Source organism: Trachinotus anak, unplaced genomic scaffold (genome assembly GCF_046630095.1).
Source record: "Trachinotus anak isolate AG129_WGS33_773 ecotype Australia unplaced genomic scaffold, CSIRO_AGI_Tana_v1 ptg000034l, whole genome shotgun sequence".
Lineage (NCBI taxonomy): Eukaryota > Metazoa > Chordata > Actinopteri > Carangiformes > Carangidae > Trachinotus > Trachinotus anak.
In genome coordinates this window covers 4,827,696-4,847,635 of record NW_027273885.1, presented here as the reverse complement: position 1 = coordinate 4,847,635, position 19,940 = coordinate 4,827,696, and the positions used below count along the sequence as shown (strand labels likewise).

At 41.5% G+C, this 19,940-nt stretch overlaps 1 protein-coding gene across 2 annotated transcripts in view; it reads right to left on the bottom strand.

The window, feature by feature from the left end:
* LOC139614428 (SPRY domain-containing SOCS box protein 4-like) overlaps positions 1 to 16,184 on the bottom strand; it is a 36,908-nt gene extending 20,724 nt beyond the window's left edge. Inside the window, exons 1-2 of one of the 2 annotated variants that reach the window (XM_071471686.1) lie at positions 15,930 to 16,184; positions 5,017 to 5,110 (exon numbers count right to left, since the gene is read on the bottom strand). The gene's annotated coding sequence lies outside the window, so the exon portion shown is untranslated. The remainder of the gene's footprint in view (positions 1 to 5,016; positions 5,111 to 15,929) is intronic. The other variant, XM_071471687.1, reaches the window with a different exon arrangement.
* Between the last annotated feature and the right edge of the window lie 3,756 nt (positions 16,185 to 19,940).

Here is a 19,940-nt window from a genome sequence, read left to right as displayed (position 1 = left end):
ATCAATAAACATTTTAAATAGCACTGAAACTCTACAGCCCAGATGGTGACCCTGAGGCTGACTGGATTCCCTCGGACTACCTTGTTGGATGAGTTTAACAGTGAGACAAATATTGCCATTTCTTGATATGAATTAAGACATTCAGTCCAGAAACAGCTCAATGTAAAAGACTCTTGCATTAGTCCATGTTGCTACTGTGAAAAAAGTCTGTGCAATTCAAATCAATCTTCGTTTGAATATCGATTCATAAAATCCAGGTGAGCAATCTTTTAATATTTGCCTTTTACAGTCTCCAGTGAATGTGTGAAGCTGTAACCCCGTTATTCTCATGTGAACACCCTTCTGGTGCAAACAGATCTAAATGACACAGAAACATGGCCGACGTTTCACTGGAGGAAGATGTGTGGTTGCACTTCAGATTTAAAAACTATGAAGACAGTGACGAGCTGGATAAAAGTAAAGCCACATGCAAGACGTGTAAAAGGAAGCCGTGTGTACCTGTTGACACACACTGTAGCTGGTTACCTACATACCTATTATTTCTTGAGATGTGTTGAAACGTAATGTTAGTTCTGATAATCTCATTTCCAATCAGCACTGGTGTTGTAATTGAAACATCTCTCACTGAATTGAATAGGGAACTGAATCAATTTGGAAGATCAGTGGCAGTGTCTGCCCTAGCTGCTGCAGGCATTGGTGAGACAATTGTATACCTTCACCACCGCACATATTTGACTGAACAACAGGGAAAGGTTAAGTTGCTTGTCAGGTTCTGAGCCTTTTATAATCCGTGCATTGAGATTTTACATCAGTGGAAGGATGTGTGTATTTGAGAAGAAGACGTCTGTCTGATGAGCTCCGTTATGACAAGCTACCCCACCCAAGCGTTCTCCCTCTCCCTTCCTCTCTCCTTGGCTCTGACACCATCCCCCGCTCTCTACCTGTGTATCCGTGCTCCTCTCCCTCTCATCTTTCTCCCCTGGGAGACAAGAAAGCCCTCCTCTCACTTGTTACCTCCTCCTCTGAAAACACACAACAGCATTCCTCTGTGCATGCTCGCTCTCTTCAGCCTCAGAAGTGTTGCACGCTGAATTCAGCCAATGCTAACTCAGTGTGACTTGGCTCAAATTAATTCAAAGCAACAAAAACCACTGTGAAGAGTCACTGTACCAAAAAAAAAAAAAAAAAACACACACACTCACGACATTCATAATAGATTCATCACAGCCATCCACACTGAAGGCTGCTGCTGCTGCTGCTGCTGCTGCTGCTGCTGCTTGCCCCAGGACTACCTTGTTTTGACGCAGCCTGGTGTATTGATAGCAGTGTGGCGAGAAGCTCAATGACCTCAAGTGTCAGAGAGAGTGGGCCCGGACTGCACTCAACATTCATGCATGTGTTTGTGGGTGGCTACACTGCACAATCATTTGAGGATACAAGTCATTGTGAGAAGACCAGGAACTACAAGTGGAAACAGGACTCAGGGCGGCTGATTACAAGGACACGGAAAACTGGAAACATTGGCAAGAAAACAGCAACAGGGTGATGAAGATAAGTCAAGTAATGAATACATGGGAAGAAGCAAAGACAGCCGAGGGTGTGAATTTAAGATGATAGCACACAGGGCTGTTAACCCTCGATGGAAATAAAACAGCAAAAACATATAAACTGCACTGTGATCAAAAAACATTAAAGCCATCCTCCTTTCGTCTCCAGTGAAGTAGATGGATGACTTTACAATGTGCAGATCAAAGAGCCTGGTTGACCACGGTGGCAGGACAGCCAATAATAGACCTATTTGTCAAAATGACTTCCTGCTCCTCCAGACAAAGACACACCCAGCAGCTGAGGATGAGCAGCAGTTTGCTGTCTCCATGTCTCCGTTTACCCAGGAGAAGAATCTGTTGGCAACCATGTGTTGGAGCTAACCCTCTCTGAGAATCCACTTCTTTCTCCAAGCACCAGCAATTCAAACACCACAGACATAAAAGGTAAACCTGCCTCCGTGGTAACGTTTTCCAAGTGTTGGAGAAAAGACAGAAATCTTTTCGTGGTGAAGTGTGATGCGATATATATATTTTTTTTTTTACACTGCCAAAAAAATAAGCCATAGAAAATAACTGTTTGCAAACAGGGCTTAAATTAGAGCTTGATGATGTTCACATTTATACATATTAAGATTCAATACCTCAACATTGTTATTGAGTGTTTCTATGGATTTGCTCTTACTCCCCTCTCAGTCCAATCACAAGCAGATGAACTGAAAAAGAAACTGAATTACTGATAGCTGCTTGCAGCATTATGTTCCTTGTCAAGGGTTTCCTTTAACCCCAGTGCACACTGGGATACGCTGCAACCTGTATGTTGACCCTAAACAGGACAAGGCAGGTTGGGTGTATAGATGGTTTTCTCATAGATAATGATTGTTTTATGGATAAGACAAAAAGATTATTGAAGTGAATGTAGCAGTTAAAGATCATTATATGCAGATATGCAACAATTAGTCAATAATAAGATATAATCAATAAATCCATTATCAATATAGCTGTAATAATATTTAACAATAAATAAATAAAATCATCCAACGTTTTGTGGTTCTCCAATGTGAGCATTTGCTGCTTTTCATCTTACATCACAGAAAAAAAAATTAATAATTTCGGGGTTTTGGACAGTTGACATGATGACATCATCATCATCGTTTTATGGACTAAACTATTAATCTATTAATCAAATATATCACTGGCAGATTAATTAAGAATTTTAAATAATCAGTTAAAGTTAAAAATATCTTTCACACTTTAGGATTTATGGACTACTGCAAATGACAGACAATATCACAACATGCCAACCCATGGCATTGGGAGGTGGAAATATCTTTTGAGAAAAAAAGGGCCAAGTAAGTAGAAAGAAAAAGACATGATAGTTCTTTTTCTTTTTATTCCATGGTTAGTTAGCTGAAAATATTTGCAAATGGTTGTGTTTGGGTCTGCCATCAAGGCGTACAGGAGAAACCCCGTTTGTCTTTATGAGATGGGTGAAGCCATTAAAGTCTACTGTTTGAATATAGCTGTGTGATCAGACTGGAAACTTGACAGAATGAGCTACTGGTTGCTTCAGCGCTGACATTGTCATGCTTTCATAAGCTTATATATACACACACCAATAGTCCCTTCACACACACACCCATGAGATTAGAAAAAATGGCTGCACATACATTACAAGGCGAGCTGAATAAGCCCAGTCAACATCCAACTGTACTGAACAAAGTGTGGTTATCGTGATATCTGCAGGATCCACTGTGTGCTGCAGTCAATTAAGGAGACTGTCGGGGTGCCAGGGGTCACTGAGTTCACCTAAACTGAAAAGACAGACTGCAAATGGGGAAATTCCAGTATTGCTGCCATATTTGCCGAGGAAGCTCGCAGAGACAAGACCTGTTGTTACTGAATGGTAGTGCTGGCTGGAGCTCCCGGAACAACAGACAAAGAAAATCACCACAGAGGAAAATCTCCTGTACGGCATTAATGCGGTAGAACAGAATAAAGTTAGCAATGTTCAGCAATGTTACCACTGAGTTGAATTAACTCCTGAAATACAAGTATAAAAACAAACTAATTCTACAATGACCGTATATAGACATGTTAGTCATGTGCTAATGAATTACCTGATCAGAGTGTACCCTGCCTCTTATGGACTGCAGACCCCAACAATCCTCACACAAGATCCAGATTACAGGAGCAGCTTCCCAGTTCTTAAGAGGACAGCTAATGTCCTCAAATACAAGACCACACCAAACTCTTTAAATAATAATTTCCACAAGGAAAAACACGTCTTATAATCCAGTATTTATTTTTTAAAAAAAAGGACTATTACGTTGGATTGCATCACAATGTGCAGTGTTTTTTTCCCCCCTTGTTTCTTTTGTCAAACATGAGGTTGTGTAGTGTTGAATAGATTTGGTGCATATGACACGTTGCCCTCACATGTCAAAGCATTTTGTCATTCTCAGCGTTCAGCATGAGGTTTCCATTTCGGTACATGTTGGGTTGAATATTGCGAAGCCTCCCTCCTGTATTTTCATCTCAACTAATTATTATTATATTTTTATGATTAATATTTTGTTGTTTTCAGGATAAACAAAACCTTCAATCACAAATGACATGGAACACTAAGAAAATAATGAATACAACCACGACCACTCAACCAAACAAAAGATGAGGATAAGATAATGAGAAGAGCAAATGCATAGACTGCTTAAAAGTTCACAGTGTCCTTTTGTCAACTCGTATTCCAACCAAATGTACTTGGTGTAATAGTTTACTGTTAGGAGCTGGAGCTTTTTTGCATTATTTATGATGTGGTCTTGATTAATTTGCCTGTAACATAAAACACTTTAATCACCCTGGTGTCTGGGAGCAAAGTCACAGCTAATGATGTTGGTTTATTTTTGTTTTTTTTAAGTTATGTCATGTTTTGTATAACTTCAGAAACTTTACTTTGATATTTAGTTTTGGAAAATACTTGATTCTGCAGCTCTAATTCTCACACATACAAACACATGGATCAGCCTGTACCTGGGTCAGTTTGTTGTACTGCAGTACTAAAGTGTGGCTATTAGGTTGAAACCTTAGGCAAAACTCTCTAATCCTGTTCCACATATCAGCTGCTTTTTTTTTTTTTTTTAGGACCTCTTGAAATATTCAGCAGCAGCCATCTTGGATCAGTTTCCCTGCACCAACAGGTAATCTGAAACCAGCCTGATCAGGTTTCCACAGCTGGGGTTAAAATGTGAGCAACATCTTTGAAATCAGTCAATTCGTCCTCACATCAGCCGCTTTTCATCAACAGGGGGCTACTTCACTTTCTTTTGGAGGGTTCACTATGAAAAGAAAGTCAACCTTCCATCACCATTAATGTCATTTATCACAATGCATAGCTTTGACCAGCTCTTAAGCACTGCTGAAGTATGTAATGAAGGGTGGATGAGCACAGCTGGGTGTGGGGCAGGGAGCTAACCTCTTAATCCATTTGAGTGCAGGTGTCTTGAGAAAAGTGCATCTCTGCCAAGTCAACCGGTCACAGGTCACAATGTCAACGCTCTGGTTACTTCCTGTTGACAAAAAGCAGCAAAGGTTTGATCAGTGACGCTGAGACACGTGGGCGGAGTGTTGTATTACTAAACCAGATAACATACATGTTTACCCCGTGGGTCACTGCACACTGCTCCATTTACAGCAGCCGAGGAAGACATGCTGCCAATATTATAAATGCTAACTGCAACACATATAAATGAGCTCCAACACTAAACACTCGACAGCACAATTAGAGGCAATGCTCTGACATAATGTTTTGCATTATACATGCTTTGTGCCACCACAGCGCTGGTGGATGTCCTCCAGAGAAAACCCATGTTTGTTTGGGTCCAGTTCAAATTCAGGCCAAGATCAAACAACTCAAAATAAGAGGATGGCGACAAAGGGAGATCAGGAAGGAAGGAATAAAGGAAGGGGGAGGAAGAGAGGGAGACCTCTGCTCTTTTGAATATTCATGAGCCTGTGCAATGTTCATCAGATTTTAAGATGACTCCTCTTCAAACATTAAAAAGCCAGGGGGGTGGTGGAGGTGGTGGTGGTGTCCCCTGCCTGTTGATAGCAGCTCAAGTTAGTGATCGGGCCAGGGGAAAACTGATGCAACAACTCTTTGGGGTCCATGAGTGAAACACACACACACACACAAAAACACACACACACACACACACACACACACACACACACACACACACTTTCTACTAGATACATTCACATATCCAAGCTCCCAAAACAGAGACCTTTAAAAACACTGTTGGCCCTGTTTTAGTTTGAGTCCGGGTTGTGTTGTAGTCTGGACAGGCAGTAGCGGAGACCTTTGGAAACGATGACGTACACTCCCACGGTCGCGCTCCCTGATCGGCTCTTATCAGCCTCAACTACCAGTGGTGAAAGCAACATGGATAATGAATGACAAGTGTTAATGACCTTGTTGTCTTTGCTTGCAGCTGTTGTTCAGTTAAATTCTACATTTAACACCACAACTGTCTTTGCTGATCCTCATTTGTAGTATTTTCTGCAACTCACACATGCCCAGTGTACATGGTCGTGTGATATGTGTTTTCAGGTGTGATGGTATGGACAGAGATCCTTTTCCTGTCTCGCTCACTGTGGCTATCAGGCTAAAACGGTCGCCTGGACTGAGGTCGCTTTCGTTGTAAAAATGCAGTTTTAAAATGAAAACTCTTTCGCATTGACGAGGTTTGTGCTGATGGATGATCGTCAGAGCGATTGCTTATGCCTTTGCTGATGTCAAGGCGATATTTGGCTTCTTTTCCCATTAATTTAGTAACTTATTATCTTCATTATTTTTATAGGATTAAATTAAGTTTACTTTTGTTTTAGTACAGCCATAAAATGTACTTCAGTTTGTAAATCAGTTTGCTGAGTCTTGGGCCACTTGGAGAGACAGCAGCAATCACTGCATTTATATCTTCTTTAGAAATCAAATTATTCTTCACCACAGCAACTCCACTGCAAAAAACATATACATGAGAAAAAATGTTTCTTTTACCAGATGAAATGATTAAAAGATTAATTAGTTAACAGACAGATTTCTCCTGTAACCTTCTTTCCTGTGCATGTAGTCAGTGAGACATCAACTGATTAAGAAGAACTGCCACTCTTCACTCTCTTTTTTTTTTTTTTTTTTTTAAAAACACACACGTGCACCCACCCACACACTTTTGCAATAGAGCATTTACTAAAAGACTTGATAATTATGCATTCAGATGAGCAATGGGGGAATGTTTGGCAATGGGAGCAGAGCTGGACTGGAGCAGGGTGGGTTTGGATAGAACCAGAGTTGTAAAATGAATCAGCATGAGTCAATGGGGCCTTGTGGATTCTCACGCTGATTAAATGAACCGCAGAACACCAAAGCAGCAGCTCCTCTCTTAAGACATCAAAGTCCCCTGACGTATCGGTATCAAGTTCATTAAGAAACTTCACCTTGTAATGAAGAAATTACTGTTTTCAATTAATTCACTGATGAAAAATTAACGTACAATGAATGAGCGAGGAAAAACAAACTTGCTCTTGAAAGACAAAGCAAATGTTTAGGACGTGTCTCTATAATCCCAGGAGCATATTACTGTGGTAGCCAACTACAGCTCCAACAGGAGCTTTTTGAAATAAGATGCAGGTGGAAGGGCTTCACAAACAATCCACTGAATTAAATTTGGTGGCAGCAGGATGCATTTCTTCCAAATAATCAGTCCTTCAGAAAAAAAACACACACACACAGATCCAGATTGTGATAATGTGTGGTCTAAGGAGACAGCAGGATGTCTTACACAGTAGCCTTTTCTCCAGTGGCTGACCAGCACCACCCGTTTCCTCCCACTCTGCCCACACACAGATCCAGTGACAGTCAGTGAGCTGTTTCTCTGAGCTGGTGTGGAAACAAAAGTGATCAGGTGATCTGAAAGGAAAAGGTGATCTGAAGGTCATAAACAGATGACCAGAGGAAGCAGTCTACTGTACATCTGAGAAGTTTCTTTTACATAAGTTTTTTCTTTACATTTACTCTCTAGATTACACAGTTTTTAAAAAATGAGTTCAGAGTTGAAAAATGAAAGTTGAAAGCAGCAGTGCAGGCATAATCAGTGTTTCATTCCCAAAAAAAAAAAAAAGTATTTTCACAAACTCCTGAACTAAACTGTTTTTACAGCTTTCTTGCTGTAAATTAAAATATAATGTTGGTGCCCACATGTTAAAAAAATGAGCTGCCAGAAGAAGGTCATATAAATTGCATCCACTTTGGGAGAGATAACCGTAGCAGATAACAGATCTGAAGTTCTTCATAAAAACATGTGGGACAGGCTCAATAAACTGCAGCCGCCTCTTTCTATTTCTAACCAACATGCATCAAATTAAGTCAGCACTATCCAGTGCTGCATTAAGTCAAAGAGCCTACTTCCTGTACATAACCTGTGGGTGTGACAGTTCATCAGGTGCATGTGCTAAAACACAAACGTGAGTGCAACACTATGAACAACTTTCAGGAACACACTGCTCTCATTCAGGGCCCTTAACCTAAACTTCTCAGCCATCTTTGAACTAGTGCATATTTCTTCATTAGCATTTCTTGTACGGCCGATACAGCTCTGCTTTGTCCTTGCTGTTTTATCACCCGCTGATAACACAAAGGACAATCAGTTTGCAGCAGCCGATGTACAACTGTAATTTAGCTCACAAGCACTTGGGAGTGCAGTTTAACACGCTCAACAAGACAAGAAAAAGAGGCCAGCTGAGCTGGCAGAAAATGTACCATCAGCGAGGGAGGGGTCGGGGGGGATATTATGAACAACTGCAGCTTTTAATGATTTGACATTTTTAATGATGGTTACAGGGAAGAGGGAGTGAACCATTTATCAGGAGGAGGCCCCTGGGAGACTACAGCCCTCAATCGTTTCTGCCTCATCTACCTTCTCTTCTTCCACCCCTGTTTCAATACCAAACACATTCTCAAGCAACCAATCACTTTTCAGTCAGTTGTATATGGGCCTAGGCTGAAACAGTGGCAGCAGCCATTGATCTGTACAATAAAGACTTCAGCTGACAACTTGTAAACAAGGCTGAAATGAGAAAGTCAAAGAAAGACTTCCATGAAAACTGTCAAAAAATGTCCCACTGCCAGTCAACCTCACTGGCAGCACGAATTTGTTCTTGATCTGTCCCCGTTCTGATCCCATCTTCAGTGCTGGTCACATTTCAATGTGCACTCAGTGCATTAGGGTTACTGGGGTTTTGCAAATTGTAAAGATTTTCTGTTTTCTTGTCTGTTTTTTCTTCTTTTAAGAACTTTGTGACTGCTCTGGCAATTAAGTCCAACTTTCCATTTTAAGAACCAATCACCAGCTCACTCAATTGTCTGAAACAAAAAACATGTCTCAAAAAATAGCCAAAAATGCAATTAAGGAGGACAAAAACTGCGTCACTCCTTGACATATTTCCTCCACTAAATTGGCCAACCCGCGGTACACTTTAACAGTGTAAGTGGATATGCTCAAGAATGACTGGACACGCTCCGCATGTATAGGCCAAAGGCCAGCTCTGATGACATGGAGTTTAACTGGGAGGCATGTTAGCTGATCAAAAGTGTCATGTCACTTTAGAGGCTAAATTATCTCAACGTGCCGCAGCAGAGCTTGTGGCCTCGTCTACCCCTGAGAAAATGAGTCATTAGCTACAGTCAAACGTGGTGTGAATGAACTTGGGTAATTAATGGGTTGCTGTGCTCAAGCACTCGACTGAGTTCTACTTAAAAGTGCTAAACAACGTTTGGAAGAGATGGAAAAAAGGGACAGTGGTGAGAAAAGTGCACTTTGATCTAAACTCTTCCTTTCCCAACAGCGCATTTGTTCATCCTGACCTCAGGGGAACTGAGGTGCTAGCATACCTTGGCACACCAAACTTATCTAAGCATCTAGGTAATTATTAGTGCAATAAATCTACAAGCCATCATTTAAACAAATACATTCATTTTCTATTTTTGTGGTGTCTTTTACTTTGTATGCACACCTTGAACAGACCTTCAACTATTCAGGCAGAAACAGAGAAACGGGAAAACTTCTTTACAAAGATCCCACCGCTGTGCACAAAGATCCTGATATCTTGCAGGGAGACCCAGCAGGCAACAAAGCTGCTGAACATCAGTGGAGCAATAGGTTTTCAGTGGAGCACATCCATGAGTACATAGGACAACTCAATTATTCATGTCAGTGTAGTGTGGCTCAACAATGGCTGGGCTCATGGAGCAGTTGAAACTCGAGGTCATGGTAAAACAGAACAGGATGGCTGCCATGAACCACTCTTGTTTTCTTACCTTAAAAATTAAACTGCTTAGTTTTAGTTTCTACTAATCCTGCGCACAGGGTGTTCACACGGGGCTGTGTACGCACAAAACAAAGAAGTCCTTGTTCATTTGTGAAATTCAAACAGGGTGTTTATGCCTGTTCCACAATAATTTTTACATTAAAGTTTCTTGTAGCTGAATTTTATGACAAGATTAAACATGCACACACCAGAAGTTCAAGCAGAAAGTCATGCTTCACTATAATTACAAAAGACAAACCATTTAAGTCAGACTCATCATGAGCTGCTTCAGTATATTTACAAGTGCATATGTCGTGCTCCTGATTCCCAGCGCTGACAGCAGGCAGCCATGTATGACTGCAGATGTGCACCAACACATACACGCCACTGACAAAAGAGGTCACCAGAGGTAAGATGAGTTGTGTGTGTATGTGGACTCTGCCCTCACAGTGACCCAGCGGTCTGGGTACACTGTTTTGCATGGCACATTGTTACGGCAGGAAAACAGATGAGGATGAGGAGAAGGCATAGAGTGGGAGGAGGAAGAGAGCGAGGGTGAGATAGGGGGGAGGATGTCTGGTTTTAAACATTTAAAGAGGAAACTTCCTGCTTCCAGGTCAGATTTAACCTTTTTTAAATACAGCTCAATGCTGTTGAAGCTTTTAAGATAATCTCCAGAGCCTCAGGTCAAAATCAACCAAAAGAGTTTCCATAAGGAACAGAGACACAGCACAATTATATTCAACTCAGAAAACTTCTAAACCATGGAGTTCAATTAAAACACGCCAAAGAACATGTGCTGCAGCTTTAACAAAAAGCTCATTTCATTTACACAACAAACTGTCTCTGCCTATTGTTTGTGACAGTTTGTGTGTACAGATCACAAATGAGATGCCCTCAGGAGCTGTAAAAGAAGATGACGAATGACTTCAGGTTCACTAATCAAACTACAGCACGTCCAAATGAGATTGATTTTCTGACTTCTCACCAAAAATCAATCACATTGCGCTGTTTTCATTGTCACTGCTATAACCGTGCATCTTCTCTGTGCTCGTAACAGCTTGGGATAATGGCTTCAGTTACAAGAGGCATCTTAAACCTTAATTAACTAAATGTCTGAGAGTTTGAGACTCTATTAGGACAATCACTGCAGCCATCCTCGACTGGCAACCCTCCTCTTCCACTAGCTATTGATCACTCAGCTGATATACCCATCTCCTCAGTCTCTGTGTCTCCTTGTATGCCACTTGTGAGTCTCAGGACCAGGATCCATCAGGATCTGTATAGCCAGGTCATGAAAATGTTGTCATCTGTGAGGGTTCAGAGCAAAAGTTTTTAACTGTATGCTGCTACAAACATATGCATGTGGTCTACTGCTGTTAATGCTGGAAATCCTACTATCATCTAAGACTATACTGAATCCATAGTGAATAAAAGGTGAACATAAGAATTACAGCTGATCCAAATGAGATGGATTTTCTCACTTCTCATCAACATCACTGACATGACACTGCCTTCATTATCAGTACTATAACCCCTCCTTTCATTGGCACGAGTCTGTTGCTAAATACAGCACACAATGCAGAGACTCAGTGTACCAGTATAGAAGCATGTGGGTGGAAGTTTTTTCCAGGAGGGGTGCTTTAACACCACATCCTTCTCAGATGTGAAAGATAAACAGCCCCGGTAACTTGTCTGGTGCATCCCTCTAACTCTCTCTCTCTCTCTCTCACTGACTATTCTCTGCAACAAGGAACATCAGCCATCTGCTTGTAGAGCTGGGTGAGGATCCATCACTCCAGCACCCATCACTCACCCAGCAGTAACCTATTCTGTTATAATGATGCATGCTGTTCCTGCAGGAGGAAAACCATGAGTAGGATTTGCTTCAGATGTGGAATGTGTGTCGAAGAGACCCTTTTGCTGGACAAGGGTTTCATGTCCTGTCTAAGCAATACTGACAGTGTGAAGCCACTGGCACTATGCTGCTATCAGAGACGTACTGCTGACAGGGTGGGCAAGATCCCCTCCTGCAGAGAAAGTCCAGCTGTAGGTGCCCACACCTGAAACTTATGGGACGTGGTGCTACTTTGCAAGCAGATCAATTAACTTCATCAGGACAAGACAATGGAAACAAGTAATTGCTTCTATTTTTTCGCTTGGTTTCTCCTCACACAATAGTGTCATAAGCAATAAGGCAAAACTCAGCAGAATTTACCACAGGTACCAAAGTGCAGCTGCAGCACTAAAAATCCAAAAATCATTCAAATGATCTTCAAGAGCAACTAAACATGAATGGCAGAGATTTAAAAGAGCAATTCATTTTAGTGCCAGCCACTGAAGTGATTAGACTCTGTTACACAGTGGAAACACAAGGGCACTGCCAGCCTTTAAAAATCTCCCGCTGTCCTGTGAAACCCGGGCGTGGCCCTGTTCAGCACCCGATTGCATTTAATGGGATTTCACAACATTAACGTTCTACTGAGTCAGCATCAGTGCCCCTCTGCTGAGACAGCCTCAGCTCTGACTGTGTGTCTGTATCACTGTATGTGTCTACGCGTCAGGAGTGACTGGACACAAGGTGAATAATTATTACAGTTATTCCTTGTATAACTCCAAGAAATAACTGTAGCATGAAGATCCTCTGACAGACAGATAAAGTAATTACTGTCTTGGTAAGACCATCTCCTGACATGATGCAGCTGACCCACTGAAATTCTGTTGTAGTTGTGACTTTGGATGATGTTTTCTGTAACCTTAATGACAATTATTCATATGCTACTGCACTAATGGAAAATTTCAGTTGCTACAATGGCAAAAAGAACTGTCTCAACAAAAAACCTGCCAAACTTGCTGCAAAGCCACTGATCTCAGCAGCTCATCATTTAAAAAAAAAAATGAATATATGACCAGCACAATAGGTTGTTTATGAAAAGGTGTCCATGCTGAAATGCCACAACAACAGGGAAAAGGTTACATTTATTCAACCGAATCTTTCAGTCTACAAACAGCAAAACAGTGGAAAACAAGAGAAAAATGTGCTGCCTTATATGAGAAGTAAGGGGTAACCTCATATACGCCAGGTCAGATTCAGTGATCAACAAAGTGCAGCTTCTCGGTGATAAAAACTTAACACAAGTGTTATTAATGTTGGATCCAACATCCACATTCAGGGCAACAGAAGCAAAGCATGCTGGAACCTCATTTTCATGATCAATGTTAGCGCTGAGTTTATGGGAGCAGCAGTAGACCGGGGGGAGTAAGCTGTCGTTACCTGGGTGTAACCTACAGCTGACAGAGCTGATTTGTATACTTGACACAGGAGCGACTGTGGAGCAGCACAGCAACAGTTTCCCACCTCATTTATCAACATAAATTCAACAAATAACCTGCCAGCTGAGAGCATAGTAGTCGTGTCATCCATTTACCACAAAGCGCACGGCTACTCTGTCGGGTTACTACAGCTGACTGCTTGTTGGTGATGAGTGTTAATGTCCAAGACAATGGGACATTTCTACCTGATGTAGAAGTCATTACTGTGCTCGTCTTTACTCATTCTCATATGCTGAGTCTCATGAGGCGACAGCGAGGACATAAGCAGGAGTGAGCAGCGACAATTACGTTAAAGAGAAAAAAACTCTGGAAGCACTTGTGACAATTCTCGTCATTTTCTATTGAGAGAAATCTGATTTGCTCTAAGCAGGAAAACACAAGAGGATGGAAACAGAAATGGGTTTCCAGCTTCTTGGTGTCCACTGGCAATCCATCTTTGTGCGACTAGTGTGTTACAGCTTGACTGACACTGGACGTTGGAGACTGACTGATATTTGGTGATTTAAAAATGTAAAATTTAAAAACAGAAACATGTAAACAGTATTTTTTTTTTTTTTTTTTTGAATTGTGACCAAGATACATACCAAGTGGGTGATTTTACATATGCAAAATAAAGTTGTCAATTCTCTGTGGTGGGCAGATGCAATGGGGACAATGTTTCTAAATCACCTAAAACCTATTCTTCCATTTCTGATTGCAATTTCTTGTTACAGACACAAAGATACCAATGTATCTCCAAAACAGTCGGTATTAGTTGATTTATCATTCTGGCCGAGCACATTTCAAAATGCAAACCACTGCTGTCCACATTTGCTACGTAGTGCTCAGCAGTGTCGACTGTGTGTTACGGTAAAACTGACCCTGTCAAAATGTGAGGCCTGCATTAAGAAAAAAAAAAACAAAACACATAATATCCTATACCAAAGCGTTTTTTTCATTTTACCAACACAACTAACTGATTTACAATCTCCTTTGATATACATTTACAAAACCAAAACAGAACAGGATTATTTGATTTTTATGTGTAGCTGGGATGACACACTGTTTTCCTTTGGAGCAGAAGAAATGAGAACATGAAGTGTTTTTTTTTTTCTTCCTAAGAAGCATGGAAACAAAAATACCACCTGATTTCCCTCAGTGTGATTTACAGCAAGAAACCAAGACACAAGTTGACCATTTCATTCCTACGGTTGTGTCCCACCTTTCTCAGTCACAGCACACACACACATACGCACATGATGCATGCACAAAAACACATCAATGATTGGTCGGCAGTCCACTGTAAACAGTGCAAAAGGTCAGATAACGTCAAAGCACTGATAATCAGTGCCCTTTTATTTGCTTCCTGGTAGACGCTGGATGAAATAAACATGAACTCCACGGTTGACTTCTGATTACTGTGAACCTGGTCACGTCTGTGCCACCCACCCACACGGTAAGAGGGAGGTCAACTGATGTCACAGCAGTCACAGGGTCAAACCCCAGATGGTGAGAAATGGAGTGCAGGGGTCATTAGCTTCTGTATGATGAAAGCATATGAGCTGGCTTTCAACAGCATAGGGAAGCTAATTAACACTCAAAGCATGTGTAATACTAAGATGAAGTCATCCTGGAGAAACTGCTTACATTGTGGTTATACGTTTATTACACGAACCACAACTTAAGACAGGAGCAACCATCACAACAATAAGCCTAGCTACCAGTCATGATTGGCCAGTTATGTTCTCCATCTCACCATCTGCTGTGGTCCTCCCACACAAATCTCCCATCACACTTGATCTGGACAGTAGCCTGCCAATGCCCAGGAGGGGCAAAGCAGATGGTGCGGTTACAGGCAAAGCATTTAGCCTTTGAATAACAGGCAAACTTCGCATCAAATGGGTACTGAAAGGAGACAAACAGTGCACTTTCTACTGCAGCTAGGGTATTAAACTGCCTTGTTTGCTCATCTGGAATAATGTCAGCCTTTGCTTAGTCAAAGCAAAGCTTGGAAGAAAAAAAAAAAAAAAAAAAAAAAAAAAACACTGGCTGGCTCTGCTAAGTTCAAAACTCCACAAAGTATTTGGGCAACTTAAAAGGCTGGCATCAGAACCACGTCACTCTGCTCTTGCATAAATACACTTTCCCAGCAGACACAACGAGAACTGAAACTATCGTTTGATCTGTGCTTACACGAAAGAAAAACAAAAGTGTTCCTTTAACAGGCAGCTACCTGGCTTGCAACAGCAGACATTGCCTCATGTGAACGGTCCTGCCTATAGCTGCACGCCAGTCTACGCTGTTTGCTCAGTGCGTGGCTGAACAATTCAACAAGTTGAATCATGTTTAAATACATTTTTAAAAAAGACTTGCTTTAACAGTTTAATGCCGAAATCTTATGTGGACAACTCATAGTCAGAAAATGTCTTTGCTTTACTTTCTCTAGGTGTGTCTGCTTGTAAAAGGGGAATGAAGCACTAAAATTGCACATTATTTCATAGAGTTTTGGGAAAGGCACTGATCTTGAGGCAGCGTGCGAAGGCAACGAATCGGCGCGACCGCTTCCTCAGAAAACAGAAGGGGAAAGTTTGAGACTGGAGTTATATCTGCTTCTTGCAAAATACCGCGACAGGAGAAAACAGTCAGGGCTCGCAGCCTTTTGTTTTCGACGCAATATCACAAACTCATGAAAGAGGAAAATTAAAAACTTACCCTTCGTTCCCTTCCAGCAAACCTATCCGAGGCGAGGGGGAGAAAACGACGCCAAGTTTCCTCTTTCCTCAGTAAAATACAACCAGTCGGAGGTAAAGCGCGTCTCTGAGGGAGGGGAAGGCTACAAAGAGGAAAACACTCCTGTGAAGTCGGAGTGAAAAGGCGTTTTAGTAGCGAGGGGCGGCTTTCTTTGTTCCTCCAGCCCGCAGCCTGCTCCCTGGATATGATCCCGTTCATGTGTCCCTGACAGCCGCTGATTGGCTGGAGCGCCGGGATCAAGAAAAGGTGATGGTGTCAAGCCCGTGAGAATAACCGCGCGTTGTCTGCTCACGACGTCCGCAAAGAAACACTTTCCATTTTTATATTTAGCTTTTTTTTTTTATTTTTATTTTTTTAGAATCTAATAGTCGCACCACATTTTATTCAATGATTTTATAGAGGTTTTGTGTATTTTATGTTTGTATTTATGTTATTTTTCCTAAACGTGATGAAGTCCATGATTTTATTTTGTATGCATCATTATCAACTTCCGGTTAAATTCCAGCTTTTATAAAAACTTGACGCAGGGTGGAGGCCACTTCATGCCTTACATACTTTTATCCTGAGCATAATCACCATCTGTCTACTGTTTAAATTTATTTACACTTTTAGCAAAGGCTTACATATAAGTGCATTACTTCCTATTTCTATTCGAATACAATGTATATATTTATATGAAAGTAACAAGTAACAAAATAAACTTGGATGCAGATCTGTATCTTACCTAGAACAGCAAATTGAAACATGAGCAAGCAGGCTCAGTCAGTAACAGAGACCTGGATGAAATTAGGCTCATTGTGAAAACTAGACCATTGTCTCCCTGAGCAGCTGGCCTCGAATCAATTCCAAAGAGAACAGGAGAATTGAAGTTGATAGGTTCAACACAGCTGAGATCACTTGCATGTCATAAAACACATGATTGTCTTTGTTCCTCTGCAGTGAATCATAAAAAAAAAAAAAAAAAAAAAAAATCAGTTTGACATTTTGGGAAATACGCTTATTCACTTTCCCGTCAACAGTTAGAGGAGAATTTCATCAGTAACACATCTCATGTCTGTCTGTTAAATATGAAACTGCAGACGGGAGACTTTTGGCTCAGGTTTGCATAAAGACTAGAAACAGGAGGAGAAACAGCTGAGGAATAAAAATCTGCCTGCCAACACCTCTAATTAACACATTATATATAGCTTGTTTTATCCGAACAAAAGTATAAAATATACATAGAGTGTAAAAACAACAATTTGTGGTTTTATGGGGGGTTATGGACCAGACAGGAAATCGCTGGTCCTGGATAAGAAATAAGCTAGTGCAGCACATAACACGTCGTAAAATCACAACTTGTCATTTTTAGACTTTGGTGGCTTTTATACATGTATAACATTGAGCTTTAGAGGTGCTGGAAGAGCCCAGCTGTTCAGTCGCTGCTCCAGTGTTTGTGCTAAGCTAAGCTAACTGTCTCTGGAAGTAGCATAATGTTTAGCACACAGATATGAAAGTTCTTCCCAAGAACATGGGTAACACTGTTTTTTTTTTTCCAACATGTCGATATATTTCTATCTATCTCTTCTACCACCACACACAGCAAAATTTCTGTTACTCATTCAGCTGGTGAAACATTTTCGACTGAAAATGACTCAGGGATCCCATGCTGTGCGTGTGCCTACAGTGGATTTGATGTTGTGTAAGAGCAGGTTACTGTCCGTGATTGAGGCTGGGTGTGTGCAAATTAGCACGTGTGTGTGTGTGTGTGTATGTGTGTGTGTGTGTGTGTGTGTGTGTGTGTGTGTGTGTGTGTGCCCGTCTGCCTGCCTTTCACTGCTGACTTCAGAGGAAGCTGCCATGGCTGTTCTCACCAGCACACGCTGAATCCTCCCCAAGTCTTCTGACAGTAACTTAGATGTTTTTATTCTCTGCCTTTGGAAATTTCCATCTTTGATGTTAACTACGTTCCCTGGTGCTGCTGTGTCAAATTGAATTTCCCCCACAGGGGATCAGTGAAGGTACATTTTAACTTATCTTTCATTATGTCGTCTCCCTTGCATCTACCCTTCTTTTTCCCCTTCTCCTCCTCCCTGGCTGTCTCTCTCTATCCAGCCCTCTTGTTTCACGGCTTCATCCTGTGGGTCTTTCTCTCCCTGGACCTGTTGTGGAGCCCGGCCATAATTGGATGGTGTACTGACAGTCAAACAATGTCGCTGAATCACCACGAGGGCTTCTGCTTGTTAGATAAATACAGGGGAGTACTTTGTCTAGACTTGGCTGAACTTCCCTTCACTTTACCTCCCATAGGTAGGTGGTTTGGGTGTGTTTGTGTGTGTGCTTCTCCCAGCTGACTGCAGTGGGCGGAGGGTTCAAACAGTTGCCAAAGTTAAGTGTGCTCATGTGTTTCGTGGATGCATTGAATTCTAGTCCAGTGATGTACAATTTTCACACTTTCTGTGTCTGATTGTTTAAAATCATCATTTATATCAAATCTACCTTTTCTCTCCTCATATGAAAGGACTAGTATGACATTTGCTATTTTTGCTGAGAGTTAGATGAAAAGAGGGCGAGATTAAGCTTCAGGTTCTGGATCACAAAGCAATGAAAGAAACCACATCTAAGAAGTGAGAAGTACGTAATAGCAATGATGATTTTACAATATCCCTGTGATCACAGAACAGCCGTGCTAAATAAGGGTTAAGTGCTCGGAGAAGAAACAGAACAAGAGCTGGGGAAGCAGATCGAATGCATTTTCTTTTTAATCCACGCATGCTGTGTGGTGTGCATAACGCCTTGAGCATGTCAGCCACATGCCGTAGTTGTGGTTTTCCACTTTGACTATGTGGGCAGCTATCTGGAGCTAGAGGAGTGAGAATTGTCTGGGGCCCGGCTGCTCACAGATCCAAGCTACCGACTATTTAATCCTCCTCGGCTACAGCTGCAGCAGGCAGGCAGTCGTGCTCTGACTGGTGCGAGGTTCACGCATGCAGCCAGTGGATGACTCACCTGGAGGACACTGTATCTAGGCACCGCTGAGAGCCTCCAATTACCGATCGAGGTTGGGGTGAGGTAGTGGGCCCTGAGATTTCTCACAGAAAATGGACGAGCTGTCAAGGGGCTCTTCGATTAAGTTGGTTCTAATTGCAGTCTAGATAGAACTTTAATTAAAAGATCCCACTGTAAGATAATACATTTGGACAAAGAGCCGTTTTCTATTTCAACATAAAAGCAGAACTGAGCTTAACTTATCTGATTTTAAACATCGACACTTGTCACAGAGGTAGTTCTCAGACTGTACTTTTTTACAACACTTTAGCAATTCGATGCCCTTGCTCAGTACAGTACTCACAGAGGTATTGCTGCCACTTGGTCTGGTATGACCACTGGCTTAGGGTGGCTAAAGTTAGCAAACTTTAGATGGATATAGCTGTGTAGCTGTCTTCTTCAACACTTGCACTACTGATATAAAAGGTTTTAGCATTTAGAAAGATCTTTTAACTGCCACTTATTACGGCAGTGGTAACGTTTGAGCTAACTTTTACAGTGTCTCACTGTAAAGCCACAGGGAAACAGTAGTAAGACCGTCTTTAGCCTCCGTCATGTGTAATGTTCATTTCCGTGAACTGCTCAAAAGTCGACATGGCCTAATGGATACAGAGCTGTGGAGAACTGTTAGCTACCACCCACACCTCCCTTACATGTGCTATAGCACAAGAGAGAAATTAATCATTTAGAGCACAACCACTCTCTTCAGGAAACTTCTCTTTTCCTGACTGACACCACTCTGCCAGCTACAACCTGTGAGCTAACACGTTAAATCAAGTGCGGTTTTATATGACAGGAGATAGCTAGCTGGTTAGCCCACATCACATTTGACAGGATAAATTTGTGCCCCAGAGAACATAATCATAAAAAATATTAAGTTTGACAGAAAGAGAGAAGAGTAGGATTTTAAAATGCTCAACTAAATGATTATTTCAACATATTTGC